Source organism: Heterodontus francisci, chromosome 5 (assembly GCF_036365525.1).
Source record: "Heterodontus francisci isolate sHetFra1 chromosome 5, sHetFra1.hap1, whole genome shotgun sequence".
NCBI classification, from domain to species: domain Eukaryota; kingdom Metazoa; phylum Chordata; class Chondrichthyes; order Heterodontiformes; family Heterodontidae; genus Heterodontus; species Heterodontus francisci.
Genome location: NC_090375.1, coordinates 99,911,123 through 99,932,110, shown reverse-complemented (window position 1 = coordinate 99,932,110; position 20,988 = coordinate 99,911,123).

Genomic DNA, 20,988 nt, shown 5'->3' with positions numbered 1-20,988 from the left:
AAAGAAAATGGCCTCATTTTTAACCACCTCACCCAGTGAAAATGGGGCATGGGAGGAGTTAAAATTAAGCCAAATTGATTTTCTAGCTTGAGGTCCTTCTGTTTCACCCAGTGCCATTTTAGCTTCGCTGACTTTCAAGTCAGCCAAGGCTGCCACTATAGACAGGCTACTTTAAATTCAGAAGTCATGGTCTGAGATTTGAATCAACCCGCCTTTTCCTTCCACATCTGTCAGATTATGTACACTCTACCCATCATGAGATAAAGGTCTAAATAAATAATCACTAATCTCCAAAGGTTACCCTGCAAAATCCAGAATATTCACTCATCCTTATGTTTTCCTATTCAAATCCAGTCTGCTGTTCTTAAATTTAAAAATTCTCCAACCTCTGCTAGCCCCAGCAGCAGAAGAATTATTCTGTCCTTCCATGCTAGCTGTGAAAGGTTTCTGTTATATGTTTGGTTCTGTATGATGCCACCATATAAGCCGGAATTTTACAGCCCCCCACACAAGCGGGCTGGTGGTGGGGGGATAGGAAGACATAAAATTGAGTGGGGGGCTGGGGATGCCTTTCCCAACACCTTCCCAGCCCCACTGCAATTTTATACGGGGTGGCAGCAGCAAGAAATGGCCCACCTGCCCAGGCCAATAAAGGCCCTTAAGTGACCAATTAACTGCCACTTAAGAGCCTCCTCCCACCACAGCTTGTAACTTCCCCGTTACTTCAGGTACAACACCTCCTGGGCCATATAACCGGGTCTCTGTTGGTTGGAAAGTCACGGCTCTTTGTATAACAGGACCAACACACTTGCTCTGGTATTGAGTTTGAAATGAGTGATAAGGCTGAGAGCTCTTTAACTGAGCAGCACCACCATGGAGGCAGTGGCTGCTGCCAGTAGAGCACTCACCCGAGCCCCTGGAACCAGACTGCAGGTAAGTCAGGGCCGGAGGGGTTTCTTGGGGTGGGGATCATGGGGAAGGAGGTGTAGGGGGGTTGGCAGCAAGGGCATTGGGATAGCTCTCAGCAGGCCCCCCCCACTTCTCGTTGCTGGGTCCTTCAGGCACTAAGTGCCTTTTAACGAGGGATTCCCCTGGAGCCGGCAAACAACCCGCACGGGTTTGCTGGCATGCTCGCCGTGTGGCAACAATCCCGCCCACCGCTGGGCTAATTCCAGTGGTGGTGGGATAAGACCCTTAATTGGGCATTAATTGCCCACTTAAGGGCCTCAACTGGTGGCAGGGTGGGACGGTCATTGACAGGCCTTCTTGTCCCGGATTTAATTTGGGTGGAGGTGGCAAGGTGGTGGGATCTCCCCACCACAATCCCACCTGATTATATGCTCTCCCCACCTCCAAACCCGCCGTGGATGAGAGCATAAAATTCCACCCATTGCCTATCCCTAGTTGTCCTGAGAAGTTAGTGGTGGCCCTTCTCCACTGTGGTTCTGACAGTGGTGTTTTATTATTGCTGAAGGTGCAGTTTTTACAACTGGCATCTTCCTGGGCCACTTCAGCGGGCATTAAGAATCAAACGTGGAGTGTGAGACCTGGAGCCAGATCAAGGAAGGTTACAGTTCCATTTCCTGAAGAACATTAGTGAAACAGTAGGTTCTTATAACATTCCAGAAGCTTTTGCGATTATTTTTCTGGTTCTAGGTCACAAATTAACTGTTTTATTGCATTCAATTTCACAACCTATTAACTCAATCTCTGGGTTGCTAGCCCAATGCCATAACGTCAAGGACACTATCTCCTCTCACATGCCCAGGAAGGGACAGTTCAGTAGTGCAAAAATTTGCATATTTATGATTTTAATGAGCGAGGTTCTTAAAGTTATGTCAAGTACAGAGGAGCCCCTTTAGCCATGAGTAATAATTTTAAAAGGTGATTGAGTTTAACTGATCTCATGATCGAGTTTTTAATGTAAGAATGAAGAATTGATTAACCTGGTAAGTATTCTCAGCTGCTAGAAGTCATCAGCACGCAACCTAAAAATAAAATACTGCAGAGCATTTACAAAGTTAGAATAAGTTAGAATAAGGATAACATAAAATTGAGTACACAAGTTCCACCTTCATGTAGGTTTCATAATGGTGTGAGTGAAAATGGGCCAGAAATTGTTGCAATGGTGAATCTCATGGAGAACAACATTAATTGGACATTTTAACTCACCATTGTTTATGCCGCAAAATGTTGGAACACTGATAGGATAACAGCGCAGCAATGTCAATGTTGCATCTGGGACCTTAGTAATGTCATACTCAATTGCTTAAGACTGTGGAAAAAGGGGGCCTCTTTCTTCTTAATTGGTCATTTCCTCTTGAAATTGTGAAACAGTTTGACAACAATGGGATCTCTACTTAGAATTATCGAGGTGCTACGCAATTGGTCAAAACCACATTGACCAGAAGAAAATAGAGATAACAAGAAGTGGACCAACTGATTTGCCCACAGTGTAGGCCTCCGCTTGGACTTAGCCACTTGTTACAGAAGTGGACAATTAGTGCTTTGAATAATGGTACAGACAGTAAACTTGGAAGGCAAGAAACACTGCTAAGCAAACAAGCAAGCAAACCATTGCTTCCTTAGAGAAATTGGCCAAATTAAATTAAGAGGTCGCATTATAGGACTTGATAGGACATAGCCGCGGATTAGAATGGAATGTAAACTGAAATGCTTGAGACAGGCTGAGTTGATGAATCTTAGTGGCTTATGACCCATACCTGCTGATGACCCCGGGCAAGTGATCTGTAGCTGACGTTTGGCTGAAAATGGATTGATCCTTGGTGAGCTGAAACAGCGTTGGTTCAATTTTTGTCATACATAAACTGTTATGTGCCTATCTTTGCTGAACTAAGTTCCCTGAAGTGAGATTCATGTATGTGGAGAAACTTGATACGAAAGAAACAATTAATTCAAATAAGGCGATTTGGAGTTAAATTAGGGTAGAAAAACAAAGAGAAAAAGAAAGTGAATTAAGTAAAAGAGAAAACAGTCAAAAAGTGATAAGTAAGAATTTTTTAAAAAGCAGGAAAAAAGGACATTGAAGCCTAGTTGTGTTTGGGAATTGGTGTGTTGGTCCTTGAGAAATTATTGAGTGAATGACACGGTAAGTGTGTGAAATATAAATTCTTAACCCCAAAGTATAGAACCAATGGCCCCATCCATCATAATCAGGAAAAATGCAACAGCCAGAGAGTAGGTCATTGCACATTTTTCATGGGAACATAGGAATTTCAGGATGCAAGAAGACCAAAGTTCATCTAGTTCATCTTCTACCATCCTTCTCATCTCACGATACAATGATAATGGAGTTGTTAACCAATCATAGCCTTCAATCTCCTATCAATTAGTCTGCAACAGACCTAGAAATGAAATAGGGAACGTTCTAGTGGTGGAGATCTTTGGGAACCATAGGTCCAGAGTCACCATTTTCCCGCCAAGTATGCTACATTTATCATTCTAAGTCTCAAATTGCTCATATACTGTATCCAAAATGTTATTTTCTGAAAGCAATCTATCAAATTTGCATTTCTAAAAATTATTAACTTCCAACACTAAGAGGACCACAAAAGGCTGCCAAGACAGATAAAAAAGATTTTTAAAAAACCTTTAGGAGCAATTCACTACCTGCTGAAGTGAGACATCATGGGCTGAATTTTACGCCGCCCAGTAGGCCAGATGGTGGCGCGGGGGCGGCGTAAAATTGACCTGGAGGCTCCGGGAGGTCTACCCGCCCGAGGCCAATCAAGGGCCACTTAAGGGCCCCGTCCACCTTCACGGGTATTTTACCTGTGGCAAGTGGGCATGCTGGGGACGTGAAAGGCCGCCCAGTGATAGCTGCCGTCCTTTTCGTGCACCGGGGGGAACCATGGCTGTTGGGCACAGGGTGCCCGATTGAGGGCCGCCCCCGCCTCCCAACCCACCCCTGGGACCCAAGACGTCCCCCCTTCCCCCAAAACAACTACTCCAGCTTCACCAGTGAAGGATCGATCTCCTTGGTGAGGCGTGCCCAACTTACCTTCACTCCTGACTCCATCTGGTCAGCTGGGCTGCAGTCCCAGCAGTGGCCACCGCACCCCATGGCACTGCTGGGACTAAGAGCTGCTGGCCCAGTGATTAGCTAGCAGCTCAATGAGGCGGGACCTCCTCCCTCAAGCAGTTGGAAGTCCCACCTCGGGACAATTAAAGCTCAGGGACCCGTAAAATGCGGGATGGATCCCCGGGCGGGCGGAAGCGGGTTTGCCACTGACTTTTACGTCGGTGGCAAATTCCTGTCCACCTAAGGTAAAATCTAGCCCCACAGCTTCCTTGGTCCCTTTATGGGCCTCCAAACTTGAATGGCATGACAGGACCATAAATCAGTGCATTGCCAGGGTCCTGTATGACATTAATTACCAGTCCGAATTGGCCATGATGGAAATAATTTTGTATTAACGTCATAAATCCAGGAGTTTCATTACCACTAACTTCAATGGGGAACCTCATGGTGAGAAAGAGCTTTGAACATTTTGGTGATGCTAACGGCAGAGATGCCGATGCCAAGTCATGCAGCAATTTATAGAAAATTGAAATTCAAGATTTTAAAACTCTTCTCTATGCTGCAATTTGATGGAAATTTTTATGAATTAATATAGGTGAGCACTGTTAGTGGGTCATTATGATCCGAGCAATTTCTGCCCAATGTTGCTTCTTACACTTTTGGACTTAAGTTCCTAAAGGTTTGCTTATATCACTATCAATATTTTTTGTGAAAAGAACTTTAGAACAGAAGAAATAGGAGCAGGAGTAGGCCATGAGGCCCCTCAAGCCTGCTCTGCCATTCAATAAAATCATGGTTGATCTGATTGTGGCCTTAGCTCTACTTTCCTGCCAACCTCCCATACCCTTGACTCCCTTGTAGATCAAAAATCTGTTCATCTCAGCCTTGAATATATTCAATGACCCAGCCGCCACTGCTCGATGCTGAAGAGAATTCCAAAGATTAACAGCCCTCTGACAGAATAAATTCCTCCTCATCTCTGTCTTAAATGGAAAACCCCTTATTTTTAAACTGCGCCCACTAGTTCTAGTTTCCCCCATAAAGAGAAACATCCTACCAGCATCTACCCTGCCAAGCCCCCTCAGAATCTTATGAGATGAATTTTACCGGCCCCTCAATGCCGTGGGTCACAGCCCAGGGGCCGGTAGAATTTTGCGGAGAAAGGCTCACCTCAACCCATGACGTCGGGAAGGGCCCGCTGCAAATTACTGGCGGCAGGGAGACCTCGGTGCCACACCCCCACCGCTTGGCAGCGGCACCTCAATTAGAATATGTAAAATGGTACTTACCTCTGCAAATTATGCAGCCCGCTGCCTTTCGATGCACACTTCCTCATTTTATGTAGAACGATCGGCCGTCGGGTGCTGTCCCGGTCACAATTAGAAAAGCCAGCGGGTCATCAGAAGCAGAAGGTTTTGCTACAGAAGGTAAGTTCTGATATTCAGGGGTCTCACTCTGCATACAAGAAGGAAGAAGGAAGGGAATGGGATTACTGGAGGGAAAGCTCTGCAGGCATGAAGGGAGGTACTGTGTATGCTCCCTCCAGAAACAGTGTACAGTCTGCGTTTGTGTGTGTTTGTGCCTATGCAGCTTTTCAGGGGCCCACCGGAGAGCTTTGTATGGTCACACAGTCAGCAGTGCACTGCTGCATCAGGGAGGTCACTGATGCCCTGCACCAGAGGGCCAGTGAGTATGTCCGCTTCAGGACGGGACTTCACAGTCAGGCCCAGAGTGCAATCAGTTTCGGCACCATTGCCGGAGAACCATAGGTTTTAATGTTCATAGACTGCACCCATGTGGCCATCACGCCTCCCGCCAGCTACCACCTGCAGACGTCACCATTAAAGGAATCCTCTCAACCTAGGTGAAGCTGGTATGTGATCACCAGAGATACTTCATGCTAATCTGTGCCCGCTTCTCAGGAAGCTGCCATGACACCTGGTTCCTGCACCAGTCCCAGCTGCCACCGTTGTTCACTGAACTGACTCAGGTGGAGGGGTGGCGTCTTGGAGACAAGGGCTATCCCTCGCAGACATGGCTGCCAACACCAGTGAGAGACTCCACCACTGCTGCAGAGGAGCCATACAACGCCAGCCACTGAGCTATATGAGCCACCATTGAACAGGAGATCGGCATGCTGAAAGAGCGCTTCCAATGCCTGGATGGATAGGGTGATGCCCTGTACTACAGGCCGAAAAGGCCAGCTCCTTCCTTTGCTGCTCTGCAAAACTACACATCCAATAGGGGGCAGGCCTGGCATGATGAGGAGAGACTTCAGCAGGATTCCTCCTCGGAGTATGAGGACGCTGAGGACCCACAACAGGAAAGATGCAGGGTAGGCAGATGGCACCCAGGCTCTGCATACAGGGCTAGCAGTGAGGTAGTGACGTACGGCAGTGGCTTATCAGACAAAAGCTCTCTGATCCATAGGAACCGCCATGAGCTCTGCAAGCCACACATCACCCTCGCTCACCAGCTGTGCACCAGTTCACATCTGCAGCATCCCAGTGTAAACCATTAGAGGCAGCAGCTGACTGAGCCAATGACCATGTCACTGCATCTGTGGAGAGGCTCATGAGTAATGGTGGCATGGCAATGATGTTATTGCATCCGTTGGCTTTCCTGAAAGGCCAACGGTGCAAAGGGATGTGACATTGGCGCTACATGCTGGCACACATCATTCACACAGAGAAAAGGACACATATGTTGATGAGGAACATTTAGTGAAAGACATATTTACATTGCTGTGACACCCGTGCATTCCCATTTGTGTCAGTGTGCTCTCTGTAAATGGAGAGGTTGCCCCTTCATGTTGCAACCTCTGCGCTAGCAGCCTGACTGGAAGAAGGCTGCTTATCTGATTGCCCTTTGGCTGTGGATGACTTTGGTGCTCATACCCTGTGCATATGAGGCCTAGAGAGCCCCGGTTGGCTGGGGGAGTGCTCGTTCATCCCCTTCCGGCATTGGACCCTTTGACGCCAGATAGCCCCACGGCTACTCTTCTCCTCTGTCATCCCCAGCCAGACTGCCTTGTTCAGACAGGAAGGATCTTCTTATCATCGCTGGTGAAAAGGACCTCCCGCCTTGCCCGCACAGCCTGGAGGAGAGTGAGCAGGGAGGCTTTGCTGAACTGTGGGGCCTCCTAGAGCACCCCTCTGCCATCTTCGGCTTTTGGTGTGGTCCTTTAAATGCAAAGGTGACTCCACCGTGTAACTGCTCTAATTTCTGGCTGCAAGGTTTGTCTTGCACATGTTGGTAAACCAATGCAGGACTAGTGAGGAAATCTGTGCTGTTGTCATGGTTTTTGAACTATTACACAGCGACACACGTTCCCGAACACTTTGCTTCTGCAGCAGCTAATCATATTTATTGGTGTAATATTTCTAGTTGGCAATGCAGCTAGAATATGAACATATTTTCCTGTTTTTTAACAAAGATCATTTCATTACAGTTACATGTATTTTCACATCACAGTTGGCAGAAAAATGAATACAGATTCCAAATGCATCCACGGGTGGCTCAGCTGCATAGGGTGGTACAGGGAAGACTGGATGAACCATAGTGATTGGTGATTCAATAGTCAGGGTAACAGACAGACGTTTTGTGTGTTGCCTCCCTGGTGCCAGGGTCAAGGATGTCACTGAGCGGCTGCACACCATCCTGAAGAGGGAGGGGAAACAGCCAGCAGTGGTGGTCCACATCAGAACCAAAGACATTGGTAGAAAGAGGGATGTGGTCTTGCAGTCAGAATTTAGGGAGCTAGGTCAGAAATGAGAAAGCAGGACCTCAAAAGTAGTAATCTCCGGATTACTCCCAATGCCATGCGCAAGTGAGTATAGAAATAAAAGGATAAGACAGATGAACGTGTGGCTGGAAAGATGGTGCAGGAGGGAGGGCTTTAGATTCCTGGGACATTGGGACTGCCTCTGGGGGAGATGGGACCTGTACAGGTTAGACAGGTTGCACCTGAACAGAGCTGGGATGGAGGTCCTTGCAGATCATTTTGCTAGTGCTGTTGGGGATGATTTAAACTAGTTTGGCAGGGGGATGGGGAACTGAGCTTAGACTCAGATGGGACAAAATCAGAAACTAAAATGGAAGGCGGAAAATTAATGGTTGAGTCTGGAAGACAGAGGAAACGAGGGTTAGAAAATAAAAAAAAGAGCTTGGAGTGCTCAAGGATATCTATTTCAATGCAAGAGTATAGCAAATAAAGCAGATGAGCTGAGGATACAGATAGACACATGGCAGTATGATATCATAGCTATTACAGAAACATGGCTTAAGAAGGGACATGAATGGCAGCTCAATGTTCCTGGTTACAGTGTTTTCAGACACGATAGGGAGGGGGATAAGAAAGGAGGAGGAGTTGAAATTTTGGTCAAGGAAACTATTACGGCTGTGAGGAGGGATGATATGTTGGAAGTTTCATCAAATGAGGCCATATGGATTGAGCTAAGGAAGAAAAAAGGGGCAATCACACTGCTGGGAGTGTACTAGACCCCCAAACAGTCAGAGGGAGATAGAAGAGCAGCTATGTAGGCAAATCTCTGTGAAGTGAAAGAACAATAGGGCAGTAATAGTAGGGGATTTAAATTACCCCAATATTAGCTGGGATAGTCTTAGTATGAAAGGAATTGAGGGAGCAGAATTATTTAGGTGCATTCAGGAGAACTTTTTTGCCCAGTATGCAGCAAGTCCATTAAGAGAGGGTGCAGTTTTAGACTTAGTTTTAGGAAATGAAGATGGGCAGGTGGAAGGAGTGGCAGTGGGAGAGCATTTGTTGGTAATGATCATAATTATGGAAAAGGACAGAGATAGAACAGGAGTTATAGAGTTCTCAACTGGGGCAAGGCCAATTTTACTAAATTGAGGAGTGATTTCCCGAAAGTGGACTGAAAACAGCTACTTGAAGTTAAATCAGTGTCAGAACAGTGGGTGGCATTCAAAGGCAAGATTCATGTGTTCAAGATAAACATGGTCCCACAAAGGAAAAGAGTGGGGCGGCCAAATCTAGAGCCCCATGGATGTCAAGGAGCCTACAGGGTAAGATAAGGCAGAAAAGGAAAGCTTATGTCCGACACCAAGAACTCAATACTACAGAAAACTGAGAGGAATATAGAAAGTGGAGGGGTGAAATCAAAAAGGAAATTAGGAAAGCAAAGAGAGGCCATGAAAGAATATTGGCAAGAAAAATCAAAGTGAACATTAAGAGTAAGAGTATAACTAAGAAGAGAGTAGAGCCCATAAAGACCAAAAAGGTAACCTATGTGTAGGAGCGGAAGATATTGCTATGGTGCTTAATGCTTTGCATCTGTCTTCACAAAAGAGGGGGACGATGCAGATATTGCAGTTAAGGAGGAAGAGTGTGAAGTAATGGATGTGATAAACATAGGGAGAGAGGAAGTATTAATGGGATTAGCATCCTTGAAAGTTGATAAATCACCAGGGCCAGATGAAATATATCCTAGGCTGTTAAAAGAAGCAAGAGAGGAAATAGTGGAAGGGCTGACCATAATTTTCCAGTCCTCACTGGATACAGGTGTGGTGCCGGAGGATTGGAGAACTGCTAACATTGTACTTCTGTTTAAAAAGGGAGTGAAGGATAGACTGAATAATTATAGGCCAGTCAGTCTAACCTCAGTAGTAGGCAAATTATTGGAATCTATTCTGAGAGACAGGATAAACTGTCACTTAGAAAGTCACAGATAAATCAAGTATAGTCAGCATGGATTTGTTGAGGGAAGATCTTGTTTGACCAACTTAAGAACATAAGAAGAACATAATCTTGATTGAATTTTCTGAACAAGTAACAAGGAAGATAGATGAGGATAGTACAGTTGATGTGGTCGACATGGATTTTAGCAAGGCTTTTGACACATGGCAGACTGGTTAAAAAAATAAAATCCCATGGGATCCAGGGAAATACAGCAAGGTGGATGCAAAATTGGCTCAGTGGCAGGAAACAAAGGGTAATTGTTGATGGCTGTTTCAGTGACTGGAAGGCTGTTTCCAGTGGCGTTCCGCAGGGCTCAGTACTGAGTTCCCTGCTTTTTGTGGTGTACATTAATGATTTGGACGTAAATGTAGGGGGCATGACCAAGAAGTTTGCGGAAGACATAAAGATTTGCCGTGTGGTAGATAGCAAAGAGGATAGCTGTAGGCTGCAGGAAGATATTGATGATCTGGTCAGATGGGCAGAAAAGTGGCAAATGGAATTCAACTTGGAGAAGTGTGAGGTGATGCATTTGGGGAGGTCAAACAGAGCAAAGGAATACATGATTAATAGGTAAATACTGAGAAGTGTAAAGGAAGTAAGGGACCTTGGAGTGAATGCCCTCAGATTCCTGATGGTAGCAGGACAGGTCAATAAAGTGGCTAAGAATCCTTTCCTTTATTAGCCAAGGTATAAAATACAAGAGCAGGGAGATTATGCTGGAACTGTATTACTCATTGGTTCGGCCACATCTTGAGTACTGTGTGCAGTTCTGGTCATCTCATTACAGAAAGGATGTAATTGCACTAGAGAAGGTACAGAGCAGATTTATGAGGATGTTACCAGGACTGGAAAAATGCAGCTATGAGGAAAAATTGGATAGGCTGGGGTTGTTCTCCTTAGAATAGAGAACGCTGAGGGGAGATCTGATTGAAATGTACAAAATTTTGAGGGTCTGGATAGAGTGGAGGTGAAGGATCTATTTACCTTAGCAGAGAGGTCAGTGACGAGGCAGCATACACTTACAGTGATTGGTAGAAAAATTAGTGAGGAGATGAGGAAAAACTTTTTAACCCAGAGGGTGGTGATGGTCTGGAACTCACTGCCTGAAAGGGTAGTTGAGGCAGAGACCCTCAACGAATTCAAAAGTCATATGGATATGCACCTCAAGTGCCATAAGCTACAAGGCTATGTATCAAATGCTGGAAGGTGGGATCAGAATAGGTGGATCTTTTTTTCCAGCACAGCCAAGATGGGCTAAGTGGCCTCTTTCTGTGTCTTAAACTTTCAATGATTTCTATGAATCTATATTAGTCTGCGGCTTTTCACAGTCAGATGATTAGAAGCCCATAGTATGCAAATATTTTTCAATTATTTTATTTCTGTTGTGAATTTACCTTTTATGGTACATTTAAGTCTCACATCCTGGAATGCGCAAAAGTAAGACTATTTACCCAGGTGCAGCATGCCTACAACAAGCAATGTAACACTTGAATGGAAGAAGAGGATCACAACTTCACAGGACACTGGGACACAGCAGGGTAAGTATGTGGCAGCAAAGCGGAAAGTGCTGGGAAAACTCAACAGGTCAGACAGCATCTGTGCAGAGAGAAGCAGAGTTAACTTTCAGGTCTGTGAACTTGGTCACTCTGCTTCTCTCTCCAAAGATGCTGCCTGACCTACTGAGTTTCTCCAGCACTTTTTGCTTTGCTGCCAGATTGACAGCAGCCCCACTCTTCAGCAGTCAGATAAGTATTTCTTTGAGAGCTGTCAGGAAGCAGGTGTTGGGGCGCTTTAAATAGGGCCCGAGACCGGCTACACAGCTGTCAAATGGCTCCTCACTGTGTTGGATATCCTGCCTCTCCTCATGTAATATGGGGGTGGGCTCGTTGCAGTGATGCTAATGAGCCCCTGCACATAATATCGCAGTGGCTCGATGGCAGCCATTGAATGCAGGCAAGCTGCTGAGTTCAAACGGTGCCACCGCAGAGCGCAGCGCTCGAATAAAATTCAGTCCCATATGTTTCAATAAGATCACCTCTCCTTCTAAACTCCAATCAGTACAAGCCCAACCTGCTCAAACTTTCTTCATAAAACATCCCATTCATTCCAGAAACCAGCCTATTGAACCTTCTCTGAACTGCTTCCAACGCAAGTAACAATACTTTCCTACATTTATACTCCATTCCCCTTGCAATAAAGGCCAACATTTCATTGGCATTCCTAATTACTTGCTGTGCCTGCATGCTAACTTTTTGTGATTCATGTACAAGAGCACCCAGATCCTTCCATACCACAGCATTCTGCAGCCTCTCACCATTTAAATAATATTCTGCTTTAGTATTCTTCCCACCAAAGTGAACTTTTGTGGCACACCTTTTATCTTGAAGAAGGTGTTCTTCTTTTCTTTTTTCTTTCTTTTTCTTTTGGGCCTCCTTATCTCGAGAGACAATGGATACGCGCCTGGAGGTGGTCAGTGGTTTGTGAAGCAGCGCCTGGAGTGGCTATAAAGGCCAATTCTGGAGTGACAGGCTCTTCCACAGGTGCTGCAGAGAAATTTGTTTGTTGGGGCTGTTGCACAGTTGGCTCTCCCCTTGCGCCTCTGTCTTTTTTCCTGCCAACTACTAAGTCTCTTCGACTCGCCACAATTTAGCCCTGTCTTTATGGCTGCCCGCCAGCTCTGGCGAATGCTGGCAACTGACTCCCACGACTTGTGATCAATGTCACACGATTTCATGTCGCGTTTGCAGACGTCTTTATAACGGAGACATGGACGGCCGGTGGGTCTGATACCAGTGGCGAGCTCGCTGTACAATGTGTCTTTGGGGATCCTGCCATCTTCCATGCGGCTCACATGGCCAAGCCATCTCAAGCGCCGCTGACTCAGTAGTGTGTATAAGCTGGGGGTGTTGGCCGCTTCAAGGACTTCTGTGTTGGAGATATAGTCCTGCCACCTGATGCCAAGTATTCTCCGAAGGCAGCGAAGATGGAATGAATTGAGACGTCGCTCTTGGCTGGCATACGTTGTCCAGGCCTCGCTGCCGTAGAGCAAGGTACTGAGGACACAGGCCTGATACACTCGGACTTTTGTGTTCCGTGTCAGTGCGCCATTTTCCCACACTCTCTTGGCCAGTCTGGACATAGCAGTGGAAGCCTTACCCATGCGCTTGTTGATTTCTGCATCTAGAGACAGGTTACTGGTGATAGTTGAGCCTAGGTAGGTGAACCACCTGAACCACTTCCAGAGTGTGGTCGCCAATATTGATGGATGGAGCATTTCTGACATCCTGCCCCATGATGTTCGTTTTCTTGAGGCTGATGGTTAGGCCAAATTCATTGCAGGCAGACGCAAACCTGTCGATGAGACTCTGCAGGCATTCTTCAGTGTGAGATGTTAAAGCAGCATCGTCAGCAAAGAGGAGTTCTCTGATGAGGACTTTCCGTACTTTGGACTTCGCTCTTAGACGGGCAAGGTTGAACAACCTGCCCCCTGATCTTGTGTGGAGGAAAATTCCTTCTTCAGAGGATTTGAACGCATGTGAAAGCAGCAGGGAGAAGAAAATCCCAAAAAGTGTGGGTGCGAGAACACAGCCCTGTTTCACACCACTCAGGATAGGAAAGGGCTCTGATGAGGAGCCACCATGTTGAATTGTGCCTTTCATATTGTCATGGAATGAGGTGATGATACTTAGTAGCTTTGGTGGACATCCGATCTTTTCTAGTAGTCTGAAGAGACCACGTCTGCTGACGAGGTCAAAGGCTTTGGTGAGATCAATGAAAGCAATGTAGAGGGGCATCTGTTGTTCACGGCATTTCTCCTGTATCTGACGAAGGGAGAACAGCATGTCAATAGTCGATCTCTCTGCACGAAAGCCACACTGTGCCTCAGGGTAGACGCGCTCGGCCAGCTTCTGAAGAAGGTGTGGTTATGTTTCAATGCACCATATGACTTCTACTTGTAGAACAGTAGGCATCCATACCAGACCTGTGTAAGATTGCTCCTAGTTATACACCTGCAGTACAGTTATAAACTAAGAATCTACATTACGTATTAACTGATCCCTTATGCATGGTTGGTTTTGTGTATGGTCAATACTAATACAAAGATAAGCAAACATAATATGCTGGCAGTGGTGGAGATTTTTCGATTCTGAACTCCACCATCTCCGACATTCAAGATCACAAACTGTGGGTGATCTTCAAGGGCATAGAAAAATCTGACTTTTGACTGCTTTGCTTGCGACAGACTCTGTAGACAGCTCTGCATTTGCGTAGGTTAAGATTGTTTACACTCTTGCTATGAAATCGGTCCCTCATAGTAGAGCCTGGCTACCCGACCTGAACTCGATGAGATCCAACTACATGTGTTGAGTTCAGGTCGGGTCGGGTCAGCTCGGGCTGGACAGTGCTGCTTCCGGGAGGTCATGGGATCAGGCTTACCCATGATTCCCCACAACTCCATCTGCAGGAATAGCCTGCTGCCGGAACAGAGGAACGATATTCATGTCCAGTCAGGCGTGAAAACTAAGTGAAGAACTTGGGCTTGGGTCGGGTACGGGTTGGCTGTGGTCGGGCCAGGCCAGGGTTGGGTTTTAATTTATACCCGAGCCAGGCTTTACCTCACAGTTTCAAGCAAAGGGTTCAGTTCTGAAAGGGATTCAAGTTCCCGGGATCACATCAGGGTTATTCTGGATGTACTGAAGAAATCTGTAAGTCACTGCAAATCCTCTGCATTTCATAACAGGAGGCATCGCACCAGATTGGTAGTTGGGCAGAGGCAACCAGTTAGCTATATCGGGCCACCGGATTAATTGTGGGGCAAAGCAAGCCATTGCGTTATTTGTGCTGGAGTCGGGCAATCACACGAAGATCTCAGGCGAGCTATATATATATATATATATATAAAATATATATATATAAAAAAGAATTTCAGCTCCATTACTTAGCATTTCATTGTTGATCAGGTGAGAGATATAAAAAGAAAAAAAACAGCACCATTACTGACCGTCTCATTGTCGATCAGGTGAGTTAGAAGAAGAAAACAATTTTTTTTCCAGTGCCATTATTGACTGGGAGACAGCAAGCCTTTTCATGCCAACATCACCCTTCGGGGATGGGGTCAACAGATAGCATGTGGCCCGGGAATCAGCGAGCCTTTTCATGCCAAAATTGCCCTTCCTGGGTGGGGCCTGCGGAAAGTGCGCGAACCCGGAGACAGCGCCATGCATGCAAAGCCTCTATACCGCTCCAATGGGCTGTGGTAACCTGTGGAACTGCAGGCAGTTGTTGCTGCAGTGATTTTTTTTCCAAAACAGCAAAGAAGTTTTTTTGGCTGCGAAGAAAGCTTATACTGCCAGTTAAAGTTCAAGGATGACTTCCAAATTTCCATCCATCAACTGGAAAGCGGCTGATCTTGTCTCCAAGTTTAAGTTGTTTAAACAGCAAGTTGAGTTGTGCTTCATTGACTTGGCAGTCCCTGAGCCTGAAAAGGAAGCTGTGAAAATTTGTTTCTCTACAGGCAACAGAGGTTTGCACCAGTTGAATACATTGGGGATCACATAGGAGGATCAGAACGATCCCACTAAGATTTAGTCTGCACTTAAGAATCAACTACAGATCGAGATCAATTTCCATGTTGCCGCCTTGAGTTCATGTCAGTCCATGTTGTAAGAAGAAAGGCATGTGCTCTCAGCAAAAGTTGATACAGAGATTAACACCAGCTTATTGCCTCTGTGGATCCTCAAAAACATGTACCCAAAGACGTGGAAAGCCATGATGATGCCTGCAAGTGACCATCTTACAGCTTATAATGGGTCAGCTAGTCCATGTTCAAGTTCCATTAGGATCGACTGTTGATACAACCAATCGGTGTGGATATCCGAAATTTTTTATACTGTTCAGTCCAGCAATCCACCAATTACAGGCCTATAGGCGTGTAGGGACCTAATCCTTGTTACAATGCATGGAATCAACCATCGAGAGGACAAGCCTGTTTGCGCTGTGTGCATCTCACTCAAGAATTAGAAAAGTTGAAGAAACATTTCACACTCCTTGAGATGGTGGAGCAGTACCTGAAGAAAACAGAAGCAAAACACCCGTTGCAAGATAAGTTTCTGAGTGAACAAAACAAAGCCAAAATACTGGCTGATTAGATAGAGGAGATGAAATTGCAAATGGCAAGGAACAAAGTCCTAGTAAATGGTGAGACTGCATACCAGGAGAATCATGTTAAGTCTCGAGTGAACAAACTTAAAAACAGAAGTGTTGCAGCAGAACCGCAGGTACTGTGAAGGTATAGGGGAGGGAGTGGTGTAGTGGTAATGTCACTGGACTAGTAATCTAGAGCCCAGACTAATGCTCTGGGGACATGGGTTCCAATCCCACCACGGCAAATGGTGAAATTGGAATTCAATTAATAAATCTGGAGTTAAAAGCTAGTCTAATGGTAACCATAATACCATTGTTGATTGTTGTAAAAACCCATCTAGTTCACTAATGTCCTTTAGGGAAGGAAATCTGCTGTCCTTACCTGGTCTGGCCGACATGTGACTTCAGACCCACAGCAATGTGGTGATTCTTAAATGCCCTCTGAAATGGCCTAATAAGCCAGTCAGTTCAAGGGCAATTAGGGATGGGCAGTGAATGCTGGCCTAGCCAGTAACACCCACATCCCACAAACAAATAAAAAAAACTGCGAGAAGATTCATGAGGTTTCAACTCGTCCAAGATCACAAAGGGTGAAAATGAGAAACAGGTCAGATCAGCGAAATTCCTGACGATGCATCATGCATTTAGGGCGGCACAGTGGCGCAGTGGTTAGCACCGCAGCCTCACAGCTCCAGCGACCCAGGTTCAATTCCGGGTACTGCCTGTGTGGAGTTTGCAAGTTCTCCCTGTGTCTGCGTGGGTTTCCTCCGGGTGCTCCGGTTTCCTCCCACATACCAAAGACTTGCAGGTTGATAGGTTGATTGACCATTATAAATTGCCCCTAGTGTAGGTAGGTGGTAGGGAAATATAGGGACAGGTGGGGATGTGGTAGGAATATGGAATTAGTGTAGGATTAGTATAAATGGGTGGTTGATGGTCGGCACAGACTCGGTGGGCCAAAGGGCCTGTTTCAGTGCTGTATCTCTAAACTAAACTAAACATAAACATTATTCCATTGTGAACAGGATGAGATCCAAACCTAAGGGCTGAATTTAGTTTGCCCCAGAGGGGTCGGGGTCTGTGGCAGGGGAGACCTGAAGATTGTTTTGGAGGAGGCTCACCCCCGACCTTGATGCTGTGAGGACCCGACCTGAACTTCACCAAGGCATAGAGGCCTCATGGCGACTCCCGCCACTTGGCAACGGGCTGGGTATTTACATATTTGAATAAATTTAAATAGCTGCCTTAATTGCAAACCCGCCGCCACCTCCGGTCCCGGTGTGATCTTTGGGCTGCTGGCCAGCACTCTCGTGCCTTCTGATCCCCGTCCGAGGAATCAAGGCACCACACTGGTTGGGAAGGGGGAGCAGGTAATTTTTCCTATGCAGGAAGGGGTGGGGGAGGGGAGGAGCAGTGACAAAGGGCTTTCATTGGTGTAGGGCATGGCGGGAAGGGGTAAAGTTGATACTTTGTGCACTTGAGGGGGGAAAGGTCATTTGGAAAATGCAAGTGTTTTGGGGTGGAGAGAGAAATATTTAAAGAAATATTGCGAGTATTGGGGGTTGCGGGGGGAGGTGGGAGAGGTCCAAACAAACAGGTTCCAATTGTTTTCAAAAATGTGCAGTGATTTCTTTAAAAATCCCAGAAGGGCTCCAAGCCCTTTAAAAATGGTGTCAGTGTATGTGCACAGGCAGCTGACACCATTGCTAGTGATGGACAGGCTGCCTCCTCCATGTGATTGGGGGTGGGGATGCGTGCCACCCCATCCATTCAAATAAGCCACTGCAGCAGCTCACCGACATGTGGCCAACGCGGGCCGGGTGCTGCTTCCTTCGTGGCAGCTGAACAAGATTCCGGCCTAGGTTCTCAAGCAAAGTCCACACATATTACTTCCAAGGAGAAGAGTTCATGTGAAACTGTTCAGCAATCCCAGAGCAGATATACAGTTACCAAGTCAGGACTGATGAGTCTATGTTATAGCCTTATATATGAATATTTGCAATTGACCACTGTTTGATGACTTTATATAGTTATGGTATTTTTGTTTAAGGGGGATAATTTTTATTTAGAAAAAGGGGGATCTTGAGGTCCACCTTTAAGTGTGGTGCACTTTTAAGAAGGTATGGTTATGTTTCAATATACCATGTGACTTCTACTCAGGGGGAGTCTGTGGAGAGTAGGGGTCTAGACCTATGATTGCTCCTAGTAATACATCTGCTGGACAGTTATAAATAAAGAACCTACGTTATGTGTTAACCAATCCCTTATGCGTGGTTGGTTTTGTGTATGGTAATGCAAAGAAAAGCAAAAGAAAAACAATGTGGACGACTTCACATTTTCCCACATTATACTCCATCTGCCAAATTTTTGTCCATGAACTTTATCTATTTCTCTTTGCAGACTCTGTGTCTCCTCACAATTTGCTTTTCTACATATCTTTATATCGCCAGCAAATTTGGCTACATTACACTCGGTCCCTTCATCCCATTCATTAATATAGATCATAAATAGTTGAGGCCGCAGCACTGATCCCTGTGGGACCCTACTAGTTACAGATAGCATAAAAATGACCCATTTATCCCAACTCTCTGTTTCTATTAGTGAGCTAATCCTTTATCCATGCTAATATATTACCCTCAACACCATGAGCTCTTATCTTGTGTAGTAACCTTTTATGTGGCAATTTATTGAATACCTTTTGGAAATCCGAATACACTACATCTACTGGGTCTCTTTATCCACGCTGCTTGTTACATTCTTAAATAATACTAATAAATTTATCAAACTCAATTTCCCTTTCATAAAACCATGTTGACTCGGCCTGATTGAATTATGATTTTCTAAATGTCCCGATACTACTTCCTTAATAATAGATTCCAGCATTTTTCCAAGGACAGAAGTTAGGCTAATTGGCCTATAGTTTCCTGCTTTCTGTTTCCCTCCTTTTTTGAATAGAAGCGTTACATTTGCAGTTTTTCAATCTGCTGGGACCTTTCCAGAATCTAGGGAATTTTGGAAGATTACAACCAATGCATCCACTATCTCTGCAGTCACTTCTTTTCAGTCCTTAGGATGCAGGCCAGGGGACTTGTCAGCCTTTAGTTCCATTAGTTTTCCTAGTACTTTTCCCCTACTGATAGTGATTGTTTCAGGTTCCTCCTTCCCCATTGCCTCTTGATTTTCTATTATCATTGGGATGCTTTTGTGTCTTCTACTGTGAAGATAGATACAAAATACTTAATTTCTGTACTTAAAATGGATACGGCACCAGCATCGAATTAGCTGCATCCAAGGATACTGAGGGAAGTAAGAGTGGAAATTGTGGAACCACTGGCTATAATTTTTCAGTCTTCCTTAGACTTGAGGTGGGGGGGGGGGGGTTCGAGAGGACTGGAGAATTGCAAATGTCTCAACCTTATTCAAAAAATGACATAAAGATAAATCCAGCAACTACAAGTCAGTCAGTTTAACTTTGGTGGTGGGGAAAATTCTAGAAGGAATAATTCAGGACAAAATTAATAGTCACATGGACAAATGTGGTTTCATTAAAGAAAGCCAGCATGGATTTCTTAAGGGAAAATCATGTTTAACTAACTTGCTGGAATTTTTTGAAGATGTAACAGAAAGGGTTGATGAGGGCAATGCAGTTGATGTAGTGTACATGGACTTCCAAAAGGCGTTTGATACAGTGCTGCACTACAGACTTGTGAGCATTCTTGGTAGCTCATGGAATAAACGGGACAGTAGCAACATGGATACAGAATTGGCTGACTGACAAAGAGTAGTGGTTAATGGATGTTTTTCGGGCCCCTTGCTTTTCCTGATATATATTAATGACCTAGACCTTAGTGTACAGGCACAATTTCAAAATATACAGATGATACAAAACTTGGAAGCATTGTAAACTGTGAGGAGGATAGTGTAGAACTTCAAAAGGACATAGACAAGTTGGTGGAATGGGTGGACAGGCGGCAGGTGAAGTTCAATGTGGAGAAATGTGAAGTAGTTTATATTGGTAGCAAGAACATGGAGAGACAATATAAATAAAGGGTACAATTCTAAAGGGGGTGCAGGAGCAGAGAAACCTATGTGTATATGTTCATAAGTCATTGAAAGTGGCAGGACAAGTTGAGAGAGCGGTTAGTAAAGCATACAGTATCCTGAGCTTTATTACTAGGGGCATAGAATACAAGAGCAAAGAGGTTATTTTGAATATGTATAAGACATTAGTTTGGCCTCAGCTGGAACATTACATCCAGTTCTGGGTGCCGCACTTTAGGAAGGATGTGACGATGTTAGAGAGGGTGCAGAAAAGATTGACGAAAATGATTCCAGGAATGAAGAACTTCAGTTATGAAGCTAGATTGGAGAAGATGGGACTGTTTTCCTTGGAGAAGAGAAGGCTGAGAGGTGCTTTGATAGAGGTATTCAAAATCATGAGGGGTCTGGACAGAGTAGATAGGAAGAAACTGTTTCCACTTGTGAAAGGATCGAGAATGGAAGGGCACAGATTTAAAATAATTGGTAAAAGAAGTAAAAGTGACATGAGGAAAAATGTTTTCATGCAGTGGTTAAGGTCTGGAGTGCACTGCCTGAGAGTGTGGTGAAGGCAGGTTCAATTGAAGCATTCAAAAGGGAATTAGACCGTTATATGAAAAGGAAGAACGTGCAGGGTTATGGGGAGAAGGCAGGGGAGTGGCACTAGGTGAATTGCTCATTAGTAGACCTGGTGCAGACACTATGGACCCAATCGCCTCCTTCTGCACTGTAACAATTCTGTGATTCGATTCTGTGATTCTCTAAGGGACCAACACTTACTTTACCTACTCTTTTCATATTTATATACTTGTAGTAGCTTTGAATGTTTTTATACCTCTTGGTTAGTTTACTCTCATACTATAATTAATCACTTTTTTTTAGCCATCCTTTGCTGGTTTCTAAAATGTTCCCAACCTTCTGGCTGGTCACTAATGTTTACAATATGTTATGCCCTTTCATTCAATTAGATACCACCCTCAGCTTCCTTAGTTAGCCACAGATAGTGCATCCTTTTCATATAGTCTTTCTTTCTCAATGGAATATA